Source organism: Neodiprion lecontei, chromosome 3, assembly GCF_021901455.1.
Source record: "Neodiprion lecontei isolate iyNeoLeco1 chromosome 3, iyNeoLeco1.1, whole genome shotgun sequence".
NCBI classification, from domain to species: Eukaryota; Metazoa; Arthropoda; class Insecta; order Hymenoptera; family Diprionidae; genus Neodiprion; species Neodiprion lecontei.
Genome location: NC_060262.1, coordinates 31813191 through 31831621, shown reverse-complemented (window position 1 = coordinate 31831621; position 18431 = coordinate 31813191). Strand labels below are relative to the sequence as shown.

Here is an 18431-nt window from a genome sequence, read left to right as displayed (position 1 = left end):
AAGTTTCGTCAAGTAAGTATTAGATATTTATCGTACAATTCGGAACGCCCAAGTTTTTGCTAGGTTCATTCCGTGTGGCAATAAAGTGAAATATATGGTTATGGCCTATTTTGAGAAAGCGGTTTTATTTATTTGTTTTGTCCACACTCCGAAGTCTTTCCAAATTCATACATAATTGTAAAAAATCTCTAGATCATAAGACTTTATTTAAACCGTGTCTTATCTGACGATCTGATTTATGAAATACATGTAAATGTGTATTATGCAATTGCGAAAGTTAACTAACAGCAGTGAAAATATATTTTCTGTTAACGTTTGTGATCCGTAACGCAAGACGGTCAGGTGTGGATGTGCCTTTACTCTTTAGAGATCATCTCGTTGTCTTTACGTGCGGATGCGAGGCGCGCCACTTAGCTTGAGCGTGCTTCAGGCTTGGAGATGGAGTTTAGATCGTTATTTTGAAAAATGGTGCCAGGCACGTACTGAATAGAACTTAACCTGAATACAAAAAACTATCCGTATTATTAGTACAGCGCCACTTCGCCACGATACCCGGATCAGCGTTGATCTAGTAAATGGTGGTAAATTCGAGGATGGAACACCATGGACGTAAACTAGTGGTGCGAGAGGAAAAAATTATGACACCGTAACGTGTTAAAAATCGATTATGAAATCCCCCGGGATTCTTCCAGATCTCTTCTTCATTTTCACACGTCATGGAACACGTGTTTATAATACACTTAGTTGGGCACGATATTACCTCGGCTTATTAGGCACCGATACCAGACCCAGTTTGAGTTCCGGTACTGCTGAGTCCCGTCGAGTAGAAAAATCCGAAAGAAACCCAGGGGATCCTGGTGACTCGACAACCCTCGGGCATCGTGCGTTTTCAAGGTAAGAAGGGAATAGTAGCTTGCGCGTCATTAATCATTCGTTTGAAAGATTTGTAAGAACGCGCGGGTTTACTGAACTTACGTGCTGATCACGCGGCGTTATACCGGCCACTTCAAAACGCAACATGCGTGTAGAAAATGCATCGTTTTAATTTTTCAAGGAGGTTCTAACACACTTTTTTTCTTCCCTTTGACCCCTTTTCTTTCGCTTGAATTGACCGTTGAACTTTAATCGTCTTTAACGAGATACTCGGTATTTCCTTTGCGTGACAAGCATCCGTATATTGCTAGCGGTGAACCCTCTATAGGACAGCTATTAAATCCAGCTAATTACCAAAACAATGATGTTGCCGTTTACGAGATCCGTTAATTACAGGGGTTCGTCTGACGAATAGAACAATGCAGCTTCAGTCACACTGTGATCGTTTCCCAGAGAACTTAATTCACTATCGGAACTTCCTTCGTTTGTACGACAAAGGATTTTTATTCCGATGAGGTAGAGATCCCAACAATGGAAATCGGATGAACTAACTTGAACAGATCCGAGTAAGTGTTGTGCAAAATTTCAATTTCTGTATCCAGCGATAACGGGTAATACGATTCTAATCGATTACTTTAACAATCACCGAGATGGTGATGATTCTCACTCAACGTAAGCAGCGAATTATCCAAAAAATAATCACATCCTGACTGAATTTTTATTCTCGCCATTTGTCAAAGTTAACTCTGATATAGTGGTCCCCTCAAAAATGGGCGGCAACTACTGCTTACACTCGTCAGCCGCTAAATGTTGAACTGTTACGATTAAACACGCCTCACAGCACTCAATAATGACATGATGAATAGCGCTCGTAAAGTGTAATACTGTAATAACTGGCTGGTGCGCATAAATCACACCGTTTCGTAACTGTCCAATGAGTACTGCGTACCGAGCGCGCAAAAAGGTGTGAATAGCGATATGCGTAGGTATAATGTTATACCTACCTCGGTGTTGTCTCCGCGCGTCTTCACGTGGGTTATCTTATCCAGAGGCTGCAGCACGGTTCAAGCCGCGCGTGTTCTAATCGACCGATCATGCGGAGTTCGAATTTGAATAAGAATATTAGTCGGTAGGTATAATGTTGGTATAAGTAGGGGAGCTGTAAGAAATTCTCAAGGAAGTCAACAATGTGTGATTGTAAAGTCAAATACCCACACGTTGAATAGATGTAGGCGCTGCGTTGTCTGCCGCGAATAACTCAACGACTGAGAAAAAAATAAAGAGGAGGGAAAAATGTATGCAGGTAAGCAAAAGTGGAAAAAGGTAGTACCGAATAACAACGATATCAACAACCATCACATAATGATAATAATTTTCAAGCCAAACGTGCAACGATGAATAAAGCATATACCCACGGCTTTGTATTCAGCTAACCGAAGCGTATAGTCACTACTCCGTCTGTCATTCGTATAACTTATAGTATTTTTTGCGAGCGAGCGAAAGTGGATAGAGCCAAGCCGTGGTAAAAGTTCCCCCGATAGCGTGGTTACGACTTTTGGTACTTTATTAACTCCTTGCTCCTTATCCTCCTTGCTTGTATGCCTCATAGACGCCTAAGACGCGTTACAAATTAGTCGTTTCGATTCACCGGTAGCTATCGGCGATATCCCAATGTTCCAACAACACAATGCCTGCGTATCCTATCATCTACCATTCACTGCTTCCAACTATTGCAGACGCGTTGAAAAAAGCCTGAAGCTTCGGAACTCAGCGCGATGTGTCAAGCCCGAATTTTGGAGAATGAATAAGCTTCGACTCGCAACTTTTTCTGTATTAGAAGAAATTATTTCAGCCTTGTGAAATTCAGGTTAACGGCACACTCGTCAGTGATTGTTCCTCTTACAGATGTGATAATAATAGGAAGTTGTAACAATTCGGTATCATCCGTGTCCTTGTAGGTAGGTACTCAGCCTTGTTCAAGCCAATCGAATAACTACCACATACACTGAGAGAGAAAAAGGGATAGTCGGATTTTATGACTAGTATAACTATTTTTATGGTAAACTGCACTAAAGTGATAGTTTCTCAGGTAATATTACATTTAAACACACAACAAAAAATTTATTCCAACTATAAAATGTGGATGGCCCCTGAGGCAACTATGTGTATTTTTCACTGGGTGTACAGCTCGAGTACGATTTCGTTCCTCATTTGCAAGCGATAAAATATACAAATCTCTTGCCATCTATTTTAATACAAAGAGAAAAAAGAATTCTATAGAATCATTCATCGAAGCATTCGTAGTAGAGTACCCGATACCGCGATTGATGAATATTCACGTGCCATCAGTTCCTCAAGCCAATCACGCGAGAAGACAGGCGGAAGTAAAGGTCTGCGAGTAGTTTATACTCTCCGACCGAGTAAATTATCGACTTTGATAATTAGGAAAGTGGGATTAGGTCTGCTGTGTAGCAGGATCAGTCGCTACGCACAGTTTATGTTAAATGCCTGGCAAAAGATGGCACGGTGCGGATGCTATTTACATATATGTCACTCAGCGGTATGAGCGAGTAGAAAAGAGAGTTGACGTTGGAAATTCGTCACGCCAAGGCACGCACGGAAACGTTCGCAAAGCTTGAGAGACTAGCTGGACTCCGCAGGACTCAGGACCACGATAGATACCTACTCGAGAATATTCCCCATCGCAAGAGCTTAAGCCCAGGCTGCAGCAGCGATACGGATGCTGTTATGACAAGTTGGCTATTAATTCAGCTCTCGGTATACGGAGATATATTACGCGGGCTCGCCTCTCGAACGAGTCCTCTTACCTTATCCCAACTAGCAGTATACGCGCGAATCTCTCTGCTCGCCACGTGAGTACGATCGTTATGCCTCGGATCGAAAGATACCCAAGTTCAAAAATCATCGGAGCATGACGCGAGGGCTTTGGTGTATTATGCAAAAGTAAAGGCGGACTTATACGCTCCGCATTATGACCTGAGCAGCCCGTACGAGCAACTTGGTCCTACAACTTTATAAATATTTCAAAGATAATCGCTGTACGGTTTGATCGCAGCTTCGAGTGAAAGTGCTTGTCGTCTAAACCCTCACAAGTGAAAAGTGTTTTAATCGTAGGTTTATCGTCATCCTAAAGACGAATCAAGCGATTTCCCCTCGTCTAGGTACGCACCTTTCATCTTACAGTATGTCTTAGCTAAGTGCTCTAGCGTGCGTTTTTTACCGTGCCACATTAAAACTGAATAGGAGAGCCTGTAATGAGAAAAACGGAAAATAGAACCTGTGATAAACTAAGGCACAGTCTTAATAATACTGTGTGCTGGGTTTACGTTACAAAACTACTTTCCATGATTTCACAATTACTTCGAACCCCAGTTTACGTATCACGGTGGTTCGACTCGGCTTCGTTTGTGTGTTGAAATATGCGGCACGTGGTTGTTAAAGATGCGGTGCAACGCGAACCGTCATAAATGAAATTGTCAGCCGTTACAATTTAATTTACACGTTGCCATATATATTCGAACATTAACTTACAAACTCTCCACGGTCTGCCGCATTTGTACTCGGAGCAATCTATTCCTTGCATGCATACGTCAAGGAGGCTGATGGTTCATTTTATGGATGAGAAATGATTATGGATCATAACAACAGCCAGAACTCGTCTGTCTGTCTGCCTATGTTCGTGTCACAGTTTGCACTCGACAATACGTGGGAATAGTGAAAATCGTCATAGCTCAGGTCTCTGTGCTCGTAAAACGAGAATCAATTGAAACAACAGGGAACGAAGTCTTGAGCAATTTGAATAGATCGTCTGTGACACAATTGACGTTTCGTCATCAAGTCAAATCTCTATGAAAATAAAAGAGTGAAAGAAGCGCCTCGATCGCTAGTTGTATTGGTACAGTTGTACACAAAATGATCGTTGAGGCTAAGAAAGTTTAAATGTTAACCGAATACCGCTGCTCTTGTCCGTTGTGAACCAGTGAAGAAACCTTGATTGATCGGATAGTTAAGCGTGCCTGCAGTTCGCGAAAATTATTAATCGTGTATTCTCATAATTGCAACTTGATTCTATCGTTATAAGATTCCCGGGACGAATGACGCAAGCGGCGCCAGCCTTCTGGTGTTATGTGCTGTTCGAAGAATGAATTCTCGTTCCGCGAATGCATCTCAGCATCCCGTCTCATCTCATTTCAGTTGTTAACGTTATTCGCGAAGAAATTATTGCAGTGACTCAAGTGACAGTCTTTGACATTTATGGTGCTCCAAACGATCGACGCTATCGCTGCTGTAAAATCTACAAGAAAAATGACTCGCTCTCACAATTGGAATATCATGATTAATTCAACGGTATAATATATTTTGGAAAGAATTATAACTCATGTATACTTCTAGTGGATTAGCAATTCTGGCAGCCTAGCAACGGAGCTGGGAAGATGGAAATGGCAACGGCGTTATGGTGGTACGGTACAAGTCTTTCGTGCAGAATTAATTTTGGGCCGAAGGAAACTCTCACCCTACGAGAAATGCATATGAAACGGTTTAGAAAAGGGATAAATTCTTCGGGCATTATCATACGAAGCGTTATTTCATGCGGCAAAAGAACCAACCGATGCTCTCTGTCGTTCCTGTTGAAAACTATTAGGCGTTGCGGTGTCAGGATTCAGAAGCCGCGATTCAACCGTGCATGCATGTTCGGTCTAGTATATTGCCCGTGTCGCGCTTGATGCACGAGTCGCATTACCAATTCAGAGGCAACGCTCTTCCCCGGCTGGCTGTATCGTATCACCGCATATTATGATAAGCGAAGGCCAATTCCAACAGCGATATTACAATCTATGGGTAATGTAGCAGTGGCAGCTATGAATCAGGCATTTTTTTTATTTGTTTTTTCATTACCCACATACTGATTTTTGCGCAAAATTCTCACAGGGCAAACGAACTGACGCTTATTGCGTATCGTAAGCTTGATGTGAATTCCCAAGTGCCGATAATTAGGTGTTGTGAAGATTGCCTATTTTTCCTGATGTGGCAAATCGCATGGGAAATATTGCACGTGAAAGCTCGGGCAAGTACAATGTGTGCGGCTCGTTAATCCTCGTTAAACGCAGGTAATTGTCAGCCGAGGGGAAACACTCACTGGGTTTATTCAGATTGCGCCTCGTATTATCTCATTGTCAGGTTCGCGCGTGGTGAGCCTGTTCTTGTCACTCAATCCCACCGGCTTCCGCCTCGGTAAGTGTTTCTGCAGCACGTTGCTTTATTATATTTGATTACTTTTCTACCTTTGCCGTATATCGTTCGATCGTGAAACGGAACGTTGCGATCACCTGCGTAATGAAGTGAAATAAAGTGAAGTTAATGCGTGTACATATCAGCAAGTTTCTATGACCGCATCTATACGCTCTTCTACATCGCGGCGTATCCTCGGTCCAATTAACCGGGTTAAGTGGTAATGAAGGAAATGCAATTCGCGCCGCTGGTAATGTTAACTTATCTTTCGATATGAATGATCGAGGATGTGTTTCATCCTTAAGAGTCTCTCATCACTCTCCAACGGTCGCCTCTCTATCCTGTGCTATAATTTCGATGCTATTTCTGTTTTACGTTTGCGGAAAGTAATAATACGCAAAGTTGATATTTTTCCAACTATTTTACTTCTTGTGCTTCTGATAAACTGACAGCTAACTGTCGAAACCACTTGTAGCTTGTTTGTCAGAATACGTCCTTCATCCGCGAGGTGCACTGTATAGGGACATATATCAATCTCTTTGAGATATCGCGATCAGCGCCAAGGCTAGGACATAGAAATGACGAATGGACAGTTGCTTGAGTAATGAACATCTCGAGTATGTAATGTGCATTGATACTAATCGTAAGCATACGCGTGCGGTATGCTAATCTCTGCATTAGATTGATCAATTATAGATTGTCCGGCCTTATCTGATATCTTTACGACAGTGCAGAGCAAATGCAAAATAACAGACGGGCAAAACTGAATTAGACACTGAAGTGGGAAATTGTTGGTCAATTTTGAAAAAAAATTGGAAAAGTTGGAATATCGTCAATTTGTGCAAACGAACCTCAAGCAGGTGCTTACAAGTCGTTAAATATCGCTAAACAAATTGGCGATGAAGAGGCGACGGCTGCAGAAACGACTGTATAGCTTAAGTAAATTCTGTGCAGCGTTCTTTGTTTGCGAAAGTTATTGGCGCGGTCTTGGGAGATGGTTTTGATTGTCGGACACCAGGGCGAACGCACTCGTCATCCATACTCGCACTTGCACGTGAACTTTACACACGTCAATAATTTACCGGCATGTGTTACGACGTGTGTACTTGCTCGTACGTTACGAGGCATGCACATAGCGCGGTCCACGGATACGCAGCGAAACGACCGGCGCATCTTAGAGGCAGGCAGGTCGCCTTGGCCGTGCAAACAGACCTTGGGTCACGAAAAGGATCCTGCCTGCTGGCAGGACATTCAAGAAGCTTTCCTCGTTTCGCTGCAGGCTGGATAGCCTTGCTACATCCAATTCGCAGGGCGCCACCTGTCCTTCAATTCTCTGCTTTCGCGTATTTTACACGAAGCCGTGTCCGCGTCCGGGAATGAAACGGCGATGATAAAGCCGTGATTTACCACACTCGCGCCCGCGGCTACGTCACGTTGTGAAAATTTTCCAATTAAGCGACTCGTCGTATCCGAGTAAATAATGACCATGCCCACCGTTCAGGCCGACTGAGGTGAGACTATTTACCTAAGTTGAATGCTGGCATCTCTCGAGAATTGTCAGTTGAGAAAAGGCGTAACCAACACGTGCCGCGTTTCACGCGTGGACACTGAGCGTATAGCCAAGCACACGCTTACACACATCTCGAGATATCGTACTGAACCGGGCAAAGCCTACCGGCTCTTCGTGTCTCTACGTGCAAACGTACATTTTATTGAGTCTCGATCACTTCCGTATTCCACATCTCAAAGATGTAGCAAGGTGATTAGCGCCTTGGTGTGTTACGCTGTCTTATCGTTCCATTCCTCTGCGTTGCTCGCGGGCAAACCAGATATTCATTCTTGAATACGGCGAATGAAATTTAATTATAATTCAGCGAGTCCGCGTTCGCTTTATTATCCAGCGTTAATCCGACTGCGATGGTTCGAGATTCCCTGAATATGATTGTAACCTTTTCTCCTTTTTATCTTTGAATCCTCCTAATGATGATACCCCTAGGTCTTGCTTCTTTCGGTACACGAAGTGTAATTTTGCTGAACCTGTAACGTCCTTTGAATATCGTAAACAGCGTCATCACATTTGAATTCTAATCTAATAATGATTCGCCTTTTCAAGGAGCAACAAAAGGTGATAAGAAAGTTTGGAAGCTACGAGAAACCTGTTCGAAGAGAATACTGATCAAAAGTCAATTATTCATCGTCGAACGCGTGCCGCCGTGGGGCTTCTGTGAGTACAGATGCGTTGAATGGTATTTAGACTTGAGCTATTTCACTGGTGCGGTTCGGTTGCCGCTCGTTAACGCTCGTCAGCCGGGCATACCGGTGCCAACATCATCGCGACGGTAAGAAACTTAACGCAATGATTTTTGACTCAGGACAAATCTTGTTGATGGCAACGTTATTATTGAGGATCGAATCCTTCTTCCGAAATCTTCGTTATTTATATGTTATCCAATCTTGAAATCAATTTGCAAACTTCGTGAAAATCGGTCATGCCGATGGTCTTATAAAATAAGTGAGTGAGTGATGTACATCATACATCATACATCATCATACATCATACTTCATACATCATACATCATACATCATACATAGTATTGAAGTTCGTAACCAAAGTTTGGATGTCGGATGTTCGGATATTCAGAAAGTGACGTCACCCAAAATTTTTTTTCTCTTGACGTCATCGATCTATATAGACGAAAATCAGCTAGCCGAATTCCTCAGTCCGAAAACAACCGCGCAGTGGAGCGGACGTATGAGAATCACGCTCGGCAGATTTCGAGTACCGGCTTCTTTACCTCTTGGATCTTGCGTTTCGCGTCCGCTTTCTGGTGCAACTCGAGTTCCAGGACAAGCGCTCCGTAGTTTCTATGCTTCAGGTCGGCTACCTGGTGAAACTTGACTTCCAGGACAGGCGCTCCGTAGTTGTGGCTGTCCAGGTCCTTGACCTGGTGACTTTTGTCCTTCAGGACTGATTTTCCGTAGTTCTGGATAAACTTGTCATGTTCACAATAAATTATTTCAATTCATTTTTGCGCAAGCCCAAATTCAGAGGCTATCAGTGCGCTAACGAAATTTCTATAAGTTATTATAATTATCTCTTACTCTTCTTAGTGAAATGTGTCAATAAAAAATTTATATTAATCCTTACACAATATCTTTGATGTGTTCTAATACTGAGAATATTCGTTAGTATTCAAGGTATAACCCGAGGTGGTTGACAGTGATTGTTGGAGGTGGTTAAATGTGGTCGGAGGTGGACGAGGAAGAGGACGAGGAAGACGTGGAGAACGAGGTTTTCTGCACGGTGAGTAAAACATTTTTATAATATTTGATGACAATTGTAATTATATTTTATCTAAAATTTATTAAACTTTTCATGTATACAATAAATTATTTCAATTCATTTTTCGCGCTAGCCCAAATTCAGTAAGTATCGGTCCGCTAATGAAATTTTAATAATTTTTTATAATTTTCTCATAATCTTTTTAGTAACATGTATCAGTAAAAAAATTATATTAATCCTTACACGATATTTTTGATGTGTTCTAATACTGAGAATATTCATTAGTATTCAAGGTATCTCCTGAGGTGGTTGGCGGTGGTCGTTGGAGGTGGTCGGCGGTGGTTGGAGGTGGTCGGAGGTGGACCTGGAGGAGGACGAGGATTTGTGCATGGTGAGTAACACATTTTCATAATATTTAATGGCAATTGTAATTATATTTCATTTAAATTTATTAAACTTATCATGCTTACAATAAATTATTTCAATTCATTTTTCGTGCAGGCCCAAATTCACTATCTCTTAATGCGCTAATAAAAGTTCTATTTTATAATTTTCTCATAATCTTCTTGGTAAAGTCTGTCGATAAAAACATGATATTATTCCTTACACAATGTTTTTGATGTGTTCTTATACTAAAAATATTTATTACTATTCCAGGTATAACCCGAGGTGGGTAGCGGTGGTTGTTGGAGGTGGTTGGCGATTGTTGGAGGTGGTCGGAGGTGGACGAGGAGGAGGACGAACGGAACTGAGTCTCAAAGCCCTGTTGACATAAAAGCAGCTATTCGATAGAAATTATAGTTTATAGTTTACACAGCCCATTGCATGATATTTCATTATAAATACGTATGTTTCAATGTATTTAGGAATAATTTATCAAATGTACAGAGGTCATGTGCAAATAATAAATGAATTCGACCGCAGTTTGACGTATTCATTAGAGCTTTAACAATAAATTTAAGCTTTGTTACTTCTTTTATTTCATTATGGATAATCAAAAATATTTTCGACTATTCGTGCTGTGGAAGCATGGGGATTAAACCAAATGTAGCAAAAGATTAGAAACAGTGTATGTAGAGTACGGGTATTTTTCTAATAATGCAAATAGAATAGAATACCACGCCTTGCGAATTAGCTTTCCAGACAGAGATGAATGATGAATTTTAAGGACTGCATTATCGTTGTTGAATACTCTATGCCTCATGGAAAAAGAAAATCTGTAACGATAAAATTGATGCACCGGATCATCGTCGACTTTAACTTTTGAAATGTCCTACCATTTCGAACACCTCCTACCTCCCCCTGCCACCACCGACCGTCAATGGCCACTTTCGACCACCCCCTATCACCTTCTGCCAGCGCCGACCACCTCCTACCATTTCCGAACACCTCCAACCATCCTATTTACCTATATTACTAGATTAGCTATGATATGAAAAGAGAAGAATGATTCATTTCGAAATGGGATTCTATTCGACGCGCGGTCGATGTATTCCATAACATTAGTATTCATAATTATTCCAACAACTTTTCATTTGCTCTCTCGATCTTGAATTTTCATAGGCATAGAATCGAAACGTTGTTTTAGCTGGTCGCAAGTGAAGTATCTGCGTTGGGTGGAGGAGCGGAATTGTTTTTCGAAAAGTATTCGGATGGAAAAAAATTCAGAGTAACTGCAATACATAACGGATGCGCTAATTCTGAACGAGATGAAATGGATGCTTCGTATATGAGACAGTATTTAACGCTGCGTAGTGATTTGAAGACCTAGAAAGGTGATAGGAAGAGAAAGAACGACGCTTCTTAACACTTCAAGTGTATTTTAACACACATTTGAAAGATACGAGCGAAATTTTTCATCATCCAACTGTCGCAGAACGGCAGCGTTATTAGCCGACCCGTTCACTGAAGAATACATCTTCAGTCAACGGCTGACCATCGAAGGGCCTGGCCGCTTGAGTCTGGAATCGGCAGGAGAGATAAAGTGTGTATTTCTTGTATGAAATGTGAAAGCTAAAATCATTATACATCATATCATATCATCATACATCATACATCATACATCATACATCGTACATCATACATCATCATACATAGTATTAAAGGTCGAAACCAAAGTTTGGATGTCGGATGTTCAGAAAGTGACGTCACCAATTCAAAATCAGCCAGCCGAATTCCTCAGTCGGGAAACAACCGCGCAGTAGAGCGGACGGATCAGAGTCGCGCTCCGCAAATTTCGAGTACCGGGTTCTCAACCTCCCGGATCCCGCGCTTCGGGTCCGCTACGTATTTCGAGTACCGGGTTCTCAACCTCCCAGATCTCGCGCTTCGGGTCCGCTACGCGGTGAAACCTCGACTTCTAGGATAAGCGCTCCGTGGTTCCTCGTTCATGTTTACAATAAATTATTTCAATTCGTTTTTCGCGCAAGCTCATATTCAGTAGCTGTCGGTCCGCTAATAAAATTTCTCGACTTCCAGGATAAACGCTCCGTGGTTCCTGGTTCATGCTTACAATAAATTATTTCAATTCGTTTTTCGCGCAAGCTCATATTCAGTAGCTGTCGGTCCGCTAATAAAATTTCTCGACTTCCAGGATAAACGCTCCGTGGTTCCTGGTTCATGCTTACAATAAATTATTTCAATTCGTTTTTCGCGCAAGCCCATATTCAGTAGCTGTCGGTCCGCTAATAAAATTTCTGGACTTCCAGGATAAACGCTCCGTGGTTGCTGGTTCATGCTTACAATAAATTATTTCAATTCGTTTTTCGCGCAAGCTCATATTCAGTAGCTGTCGGTCCGCTAATAAAATTTCTCGACTTCCAGGATAAACGCTCCGTGGTTCCTGGTTCATGCTTACAATAAATTATTTCAATTCGTTTTTCGCGCAAGCTCATATTCAGTAGCTGTCGGTCCGCTAATAAAAATTCTCGACTTCCAGGATAAACGCTCCGTGGTTCCTGGTTCATGCTTACAATAAATTATTTCAATTCGTTTTTCGCGCAAGCCCATATTCAGTAGCTGTCGGTCCGCTAATAAAATTTCTGGACTTCCAGGATAAACGCTCCGTGGTTGCTGGTTCATGCTTACAATAAATTATTTCAATTCGTTTTTCGCGCAAGCTCATATTCAGTAGCTGTCGGTCCGCTAATAAAATTTCTCGACTTCCAGGATAAACGCTCCGTGGTTCCTGGTTCATGCTTACAATAAATTATTTCAATTCGTTTTTCGCGCAAGCTCATATTCAGTAGCTGTCGGTCCACTAATAAAAATTCTCGACTTCCAGGATAAACGCTCCGTGGTTCCTGGTTCATGCTTACAATAAATTATTTCAATTCGTTTTTCGCGCAAGCCCATATTCAGTAGCTGTCGGTCCGCTAATAAAATTTCTCGACTTCCAGGATAAACGCTCCGTGGTTCCTGGTTCATGCTTACAATAAATTATTTCAATTCGTTTTTCGCGCAAGCCCAAATTCAGTAGCTGTCAGTGTGCTAATAAAATTTCTATAACTTTACAATCTTCTCATAATCTTTTCGGTAAAATATATTGATAAAAAAATTATATTAAACCTCACACAGTATTTTTGATTTGTTCTCATGCTGAGAATATTTATTAGCATTCGAGGTATAACTCGAGGTGGTTGGCGGTGGTCGTTGGGGGTGGGTAGGGGTGGTTGCGGGTAATCGCGGTGATTCAGGAGGAGAGGGACGAGGATTTGTGCTCGGTGAGTAAAACACTTTTATAATATTTGCTGGCAATTGTAATTATATTTTATCCAAAATATTTCAAACTATTCATGTTTACATTAAATTATTTCAATTCATTTTTCGAGCAAGCACATATTCAGTAGCTATGAATAAGCTTACACAATTTATTATATTATTAATCAATAAATTAATCAATTAATCAATTACTCAATTATATTAATCCTTACACAATATTTTCGATGTGTTCTCATACTGAAAATATTTATTACTATTCAAGGTATAACCTGAGGTGGTTGAAGGTGGTCGGAGGTGGACGAGGAGGAGGACGAGGAGGACGAGGATTTGTGCTGGGTGAGTAAAACACTTTTATAATATTTGCTGGCAATTGTAATTATATTTCATCTGAAATATTACAAACTTGTCACGTTTACAATAAATTATTTCAATTCATTTTTCGTGCAAGCACATATTCAGTAGCTATGAATAATCTTATACAATTTATTATATTATTAATTAATCAAATAATATTCTTATAATATTTAATGGCAATTGTAATTATATTTCATCTGAAATATTACAAACTAGTCACGTTAACAATAAATTATTTCAATTCATTTTTCGTGCAAGCACATATTCAGTAGCTATGAATAATCTTGTACAATTCATTATATTATTAATCAATTGATTAATTACATTAATCCTTACACAATATTTTTGATGTGTTCCTATACTAAAAATATTCATTTCTATTCCAGGTAATACCCGAGGTGGTCGGAGGTGGACGAGGAGGAGGACCAGGTGGACGAGGAGGAGGACGAGGTGGACGAGGAGGAGGCGGGATGGGTCGTGGGAGAGGACCTCTCCTCTCCTCAGAGGAGAGGAGGGGGAGGGCAGGGAAGGGGGAGAGGTGGGCGGGGAGGGGGAAGGGAAGGGAAGGGAAGGGGATGGGAGGGGAGCGGCGGGGTGGGGAGGGCGGTGGGGAGGGGGGTGGGGGAGGGAGGTGGGAGGGAGGGGAGGGCGGCGGGGAGGGAGGGAGGGAGGGAGGGAGGGAGGGAGGGAGGGAGGGAGGGTGGGAGGGCGGGCGGGCGGGGGGGCGGGGGGGGAGGGCGGGAGGGCGGGCGGGAAGGGGTGTACTGCTCTATTAACTGTAACGGGCTCGCATTGATATCCGTCCTCCACTTTCTCTCTCCCTCCCGCCCTCCCCCCCGCCCGCCCGCCCTCCCTCCCTCCCTCCCTCCCTCCCTCCCTCCCTCCCTCCCCGCCGCCCTCCCCTCCCTCCCACCTCCCTCCCCCACCCCCCTCCCCACCGCCCTCCCCACCCCGCCGCTCCCCTCCCATCCCCTTCCCTTCCCTTCCCTTCCCTTCCCCCTCCCCGCCCACCTCTCCCCCTTCCCTGCCCTCCCCCTCCCCTCCTCTGAGGAGAGGAGAGGTCCTCTCCCACGACCCATCCCGCCTCCTCCTCGTCCACCTCGTCCTCCTCCTCGTCCACCTGGTCCTCCTCCTCGTCCACCTCCGACCACCTCGGGTATTACCTGGAATAGAAATGAATATTTTTAGTATAGGAACACATCAAAAATATTGTGTAAGGATTAATGTAATTAATCAATTGATTAATAATATAATGAATTGTACAAGATTATTCATAGCTACTGAATATGTGCTTGCACGAAAAATGAATTGAAATAATTTATTGTTAACGTGACTAGTTTGTAATATTTCAGATGAAATATAATTACAATTGCCATTAAATATTATAAGAATATTATTTGATTAATTAATAATATAATAAATTGTATAAGATTATTCATAGCTACTGAATATGTGCTTGCACGAAAAATGAATTGAAATAATTTATTGTAAACGTGACAAGTTTGTAATATTTCAGATGAAATATAATTACAATTGCCAGCAAATATTATAAAAGTGTTTTACTCACCCAGCACAAATCCTCGTCCTCCTCGTCCTCCTCCTCGTCCACCTCCGACCACCTTCAACCACCTCAGGTTATACCTTGAATAGTAATAAATATTTTCAGTATGAGAACACATCGAAAATATTGTGTAAGGATTAATATAATTGAGTAATTGATTAATTGATTAATTTATTGATTAATAATATAATAAATTGTGTAAGCTTATTCATAGCTACTGAATATGTGCTTGCTCGAAAAATGAATTGAAATAATTTAATGTAAACATGAATAGTTTGAAATATTTTGGATAAAATATAATTACAATTGCCAGCAAATATTATAAAAGTGTTTTACTCACCGAGCACAAATCCTCGTCCCTCTCCTCCTGAATCACCGCGATTACCCGCAACCACCCCTACCCACCCCCAACGACCACCGCCAACCACCTCGAGTTATACCTCGAATGCTAATAAATATTCTCAGCATGAGAACAAATCAAAAATACTGTGTGAGGTTTAATATAATTTTTTTATCAATATATTTTACCGAAAAGATTATGAGAAGATTGTAAAGTTATAGAAATTTTATTAGCACACTGACAGCTACTGAATTTGGGCTTGCGCGAAAAACGAATTGAAATAATTTATTGTAAGCATGAACCAGGAACCACGGAGCGTTTATCCTGGAAGTCGAGAATTTTTATTAGTGGACCGACAGCTACTGAATATGAGCTTGCGCGAAAAACGAATTGAAATAATTTATTGTAAGCATGAACCAGGAACCACGGAGCGTTTATCCTGGAAGTCGAGAAATTTTATTAGCGGACCGACAGCTACTGAATATGAGCTTGCGCGAAAAACGAATTGAAATAATTTATTGTAAGCATGAACCAGGAACCACGGAGCGTGTATCCTGGAAGTCGAGAAATTTTATTAGCGGACCGACAGCTACTGAATATGGGCTTGCGCGAAAAACGAATTGAAATAATTTATTGTAAGCATGAACCAGCAACCACGGAGCGTTTATCCTGGAAGTCCAGAAATTTTATTAGCGGACCGACAGCTACTGAATATGGGCTTGCGCGAAAAACGAATTGAAATAATTTATTGTAAGCATGAACCAGGAACCACGGAGCGTTTATCCTGGAAGTCGAGAAATTTTATTAGCGGACCGACAGCTACTGAATATGAGCTTGCGCGAAAAACGAATTGAAATAATTTATTGTAAGCATGAACCAGCAACCACGGAGCGTTTATCCTGGAAGTCCAGAAATTTTATTAGCGGACCGACAGCTACTGAATATGGGCTTGCGCGAAAAACGAATTGAAATAATTTATTGTAAGCATGAACCAGGAACCACGGAGCGTTTATCCTGGAAGTCGAGAAATTTTATTAGCGGACCGACAGCTACTGAATATGAGCTTGCGCGAAAAACGAATTGAAATAATTTATTGTAAGCATGAACCAGCAACCACGGAGCGTTTATCCTGGAAGTCCAGAAATTTTATTAGCGGACCGACAGCTACTGAATATGGGCTTGCGCGAAAAACGAATTGAAATAATTTATTGTAAGCATGAACCAGGAACCACGGAGCGTTTATCCTGGAAGTCGAGAAATTTTATTAGCGGACCGACAGCTACTGAATATGAGCTTGCGCGAAAAACGAATTGAAATAATTTATTGTAAGCATGAACCAGGAACCACGGAGCGTTTATCCTGGAAGTCGAGAAATTTTATTAGCGGACCGACAGCTACTGAATATGAGCTTGCGCGAAAAACGAATTGAAATAATTTATTGTAAACATGAACGAGGAACCACGGAGCGCTTATCCTAGAAGTCGAGGTTTCACCGCGTAGCGGACCCGAAGCGCGAGATCTGGGAGGTTGAGAACCCGGTACTCGAAATACGTAGCGGACCCGAAGCGCGGGATCCGGGAGGTTGAGAACCCGGTACTCGAAATTTGCGGAGCGCGACTCTGATCCGTCCGCTCTACTGCGCGGTTGTTTCCCGACTGAGGAATTCGGCTGGCTGATTTTGAATTGGTGACGTCACTTTCTGAACATCCGACATCCAAACTTTGGTTTCGACCTTTAATACTATGTATGATGATGTATGATGTACGATGTATGATGTATGATGTATGATGTATGATGATATGATATGATGTATAATGATTTTAGCTTTCACATTTCATACAAGAAATACACACTTTATCTCTCCTGCCGATTCCAGACTCAAGCGGCCAGGCCCTTCGATGGTCAGCCGTTGACTGAAGATGTATTCTTCAGTGAACGGGTCGGCTAATAACGCTGCCGTTCTGCGACAGTTGGATGATGAAAAATTTCGCTCGTATCTTTCAAATGTGTGTTAAAATACACTTGAAGTGTTAAGAAGCGTCGTTCTTTCTCTTCCTATCACCTTTCTAGGTCTTCAAATCACTACGCAGCGTTAAATACTGTCTCATATACGAAGCATCCATTTCATCTCGTTCAGAATTAGCGCATCCGTTATGTATTGCAGTTACTCTGAATTTTTTTCCATCCGAATACTTTTCGAAAAACAATTCCGCTCCTCCACCCAACGCAGATACTTCACTTGCGACCAGCTAAAACAACGTTTCGATTCTATGCCTATGAAAATTCAAGATCGAGAGAGCAAATGAAAAGTTGTTGGAATAATTATGAATACTAATGTTATGGAATACATCGACCGCGCGTCGAATAGAATCCCATTTCGAAATGAATCATTCTTCTCTTTTCATATCATAGCTAATCTAGTAATATAGGTAAATAGGATGGTTGGAGGTGTTCGGAAATGGTAGGAGGTGGTCGGCGCTGGCAGAAGGTGATAGGGGGTGGTCGAAAGTGGCCATTGACGGTCGGTGGTGGCAGGGGGAGGTAGGAGGTGTTCGAAATGGTAGGACATTTCAAAAGTTAAAGTCGACGATGATCCGGTGCATCAATTTTATCGTTACAGATTTTCTTTTTCCATGAGGCATAGAGTATTCAACAACGATAATGCAGTCCTTAAAATTCATCATTCATCTCTGTCTGGAAAGCTAATTCGCAAGGCGTGGTATTCTATTCTATTTGCATTATTAGAAAAATACCCGTACTCTACATACACTGTTTCTAATCTTTTGCTACATTTGGTTTAATCCCCATGCTTCCACAGCACGAATAGTCGAAAATATTTTTGATTATCCATAATGAAATAAAAGAAGTAACAAAGCTTAAATTTATTGTTAAAGCTCTAATGAATACGTCAAACTGCGGTCGAATTCATTTATTATTTGCACATGACCTCTGTACATTTGATAAATTATTCCTAAATACATTGAAACATACGTATTTATAATGAAATATCATGCAATGGGCTGTGTAAACTATAAACTATAATTTCTATC

The 18431-nt window shown here is 41.6% G+C and overlaps 1 long non-coding RNA gene across 3 annotated transcripts; it reads left to right on the top strand.

The window, feature by feature from the left end:
• Nucleotides 1-4605: 4605 nt before the first annotated feature.
• LOC124293315 lies at nucleotides 4606-10106 on the top strand. Of its 3 annotated transcripts, none has more exons than XR_006903247.1 (4): nucleotides 4606-5241; nucleotides 9322-9427; nucleotides 9692-9797; nucleotides 10064-10106. It is a non-coding gene; the product is annotated as an uncharacterized LOC124293315 (long non-coding RNA). The 3 variants fall into 3 exon arrangements; XR_006903246.1 differs by lacking the exon at nucleotides 4606-5241 and adding an exon at nucleotides 8856-8999; XR_006903245.1 differs by lacking the exon at nucleotides 4606-5241 and having other exon boundaries at nucleotides 9153-9427.
• The last annotated feature ends 8325 nt before the right edge of the window (nucleotides 10107-18431 follow it).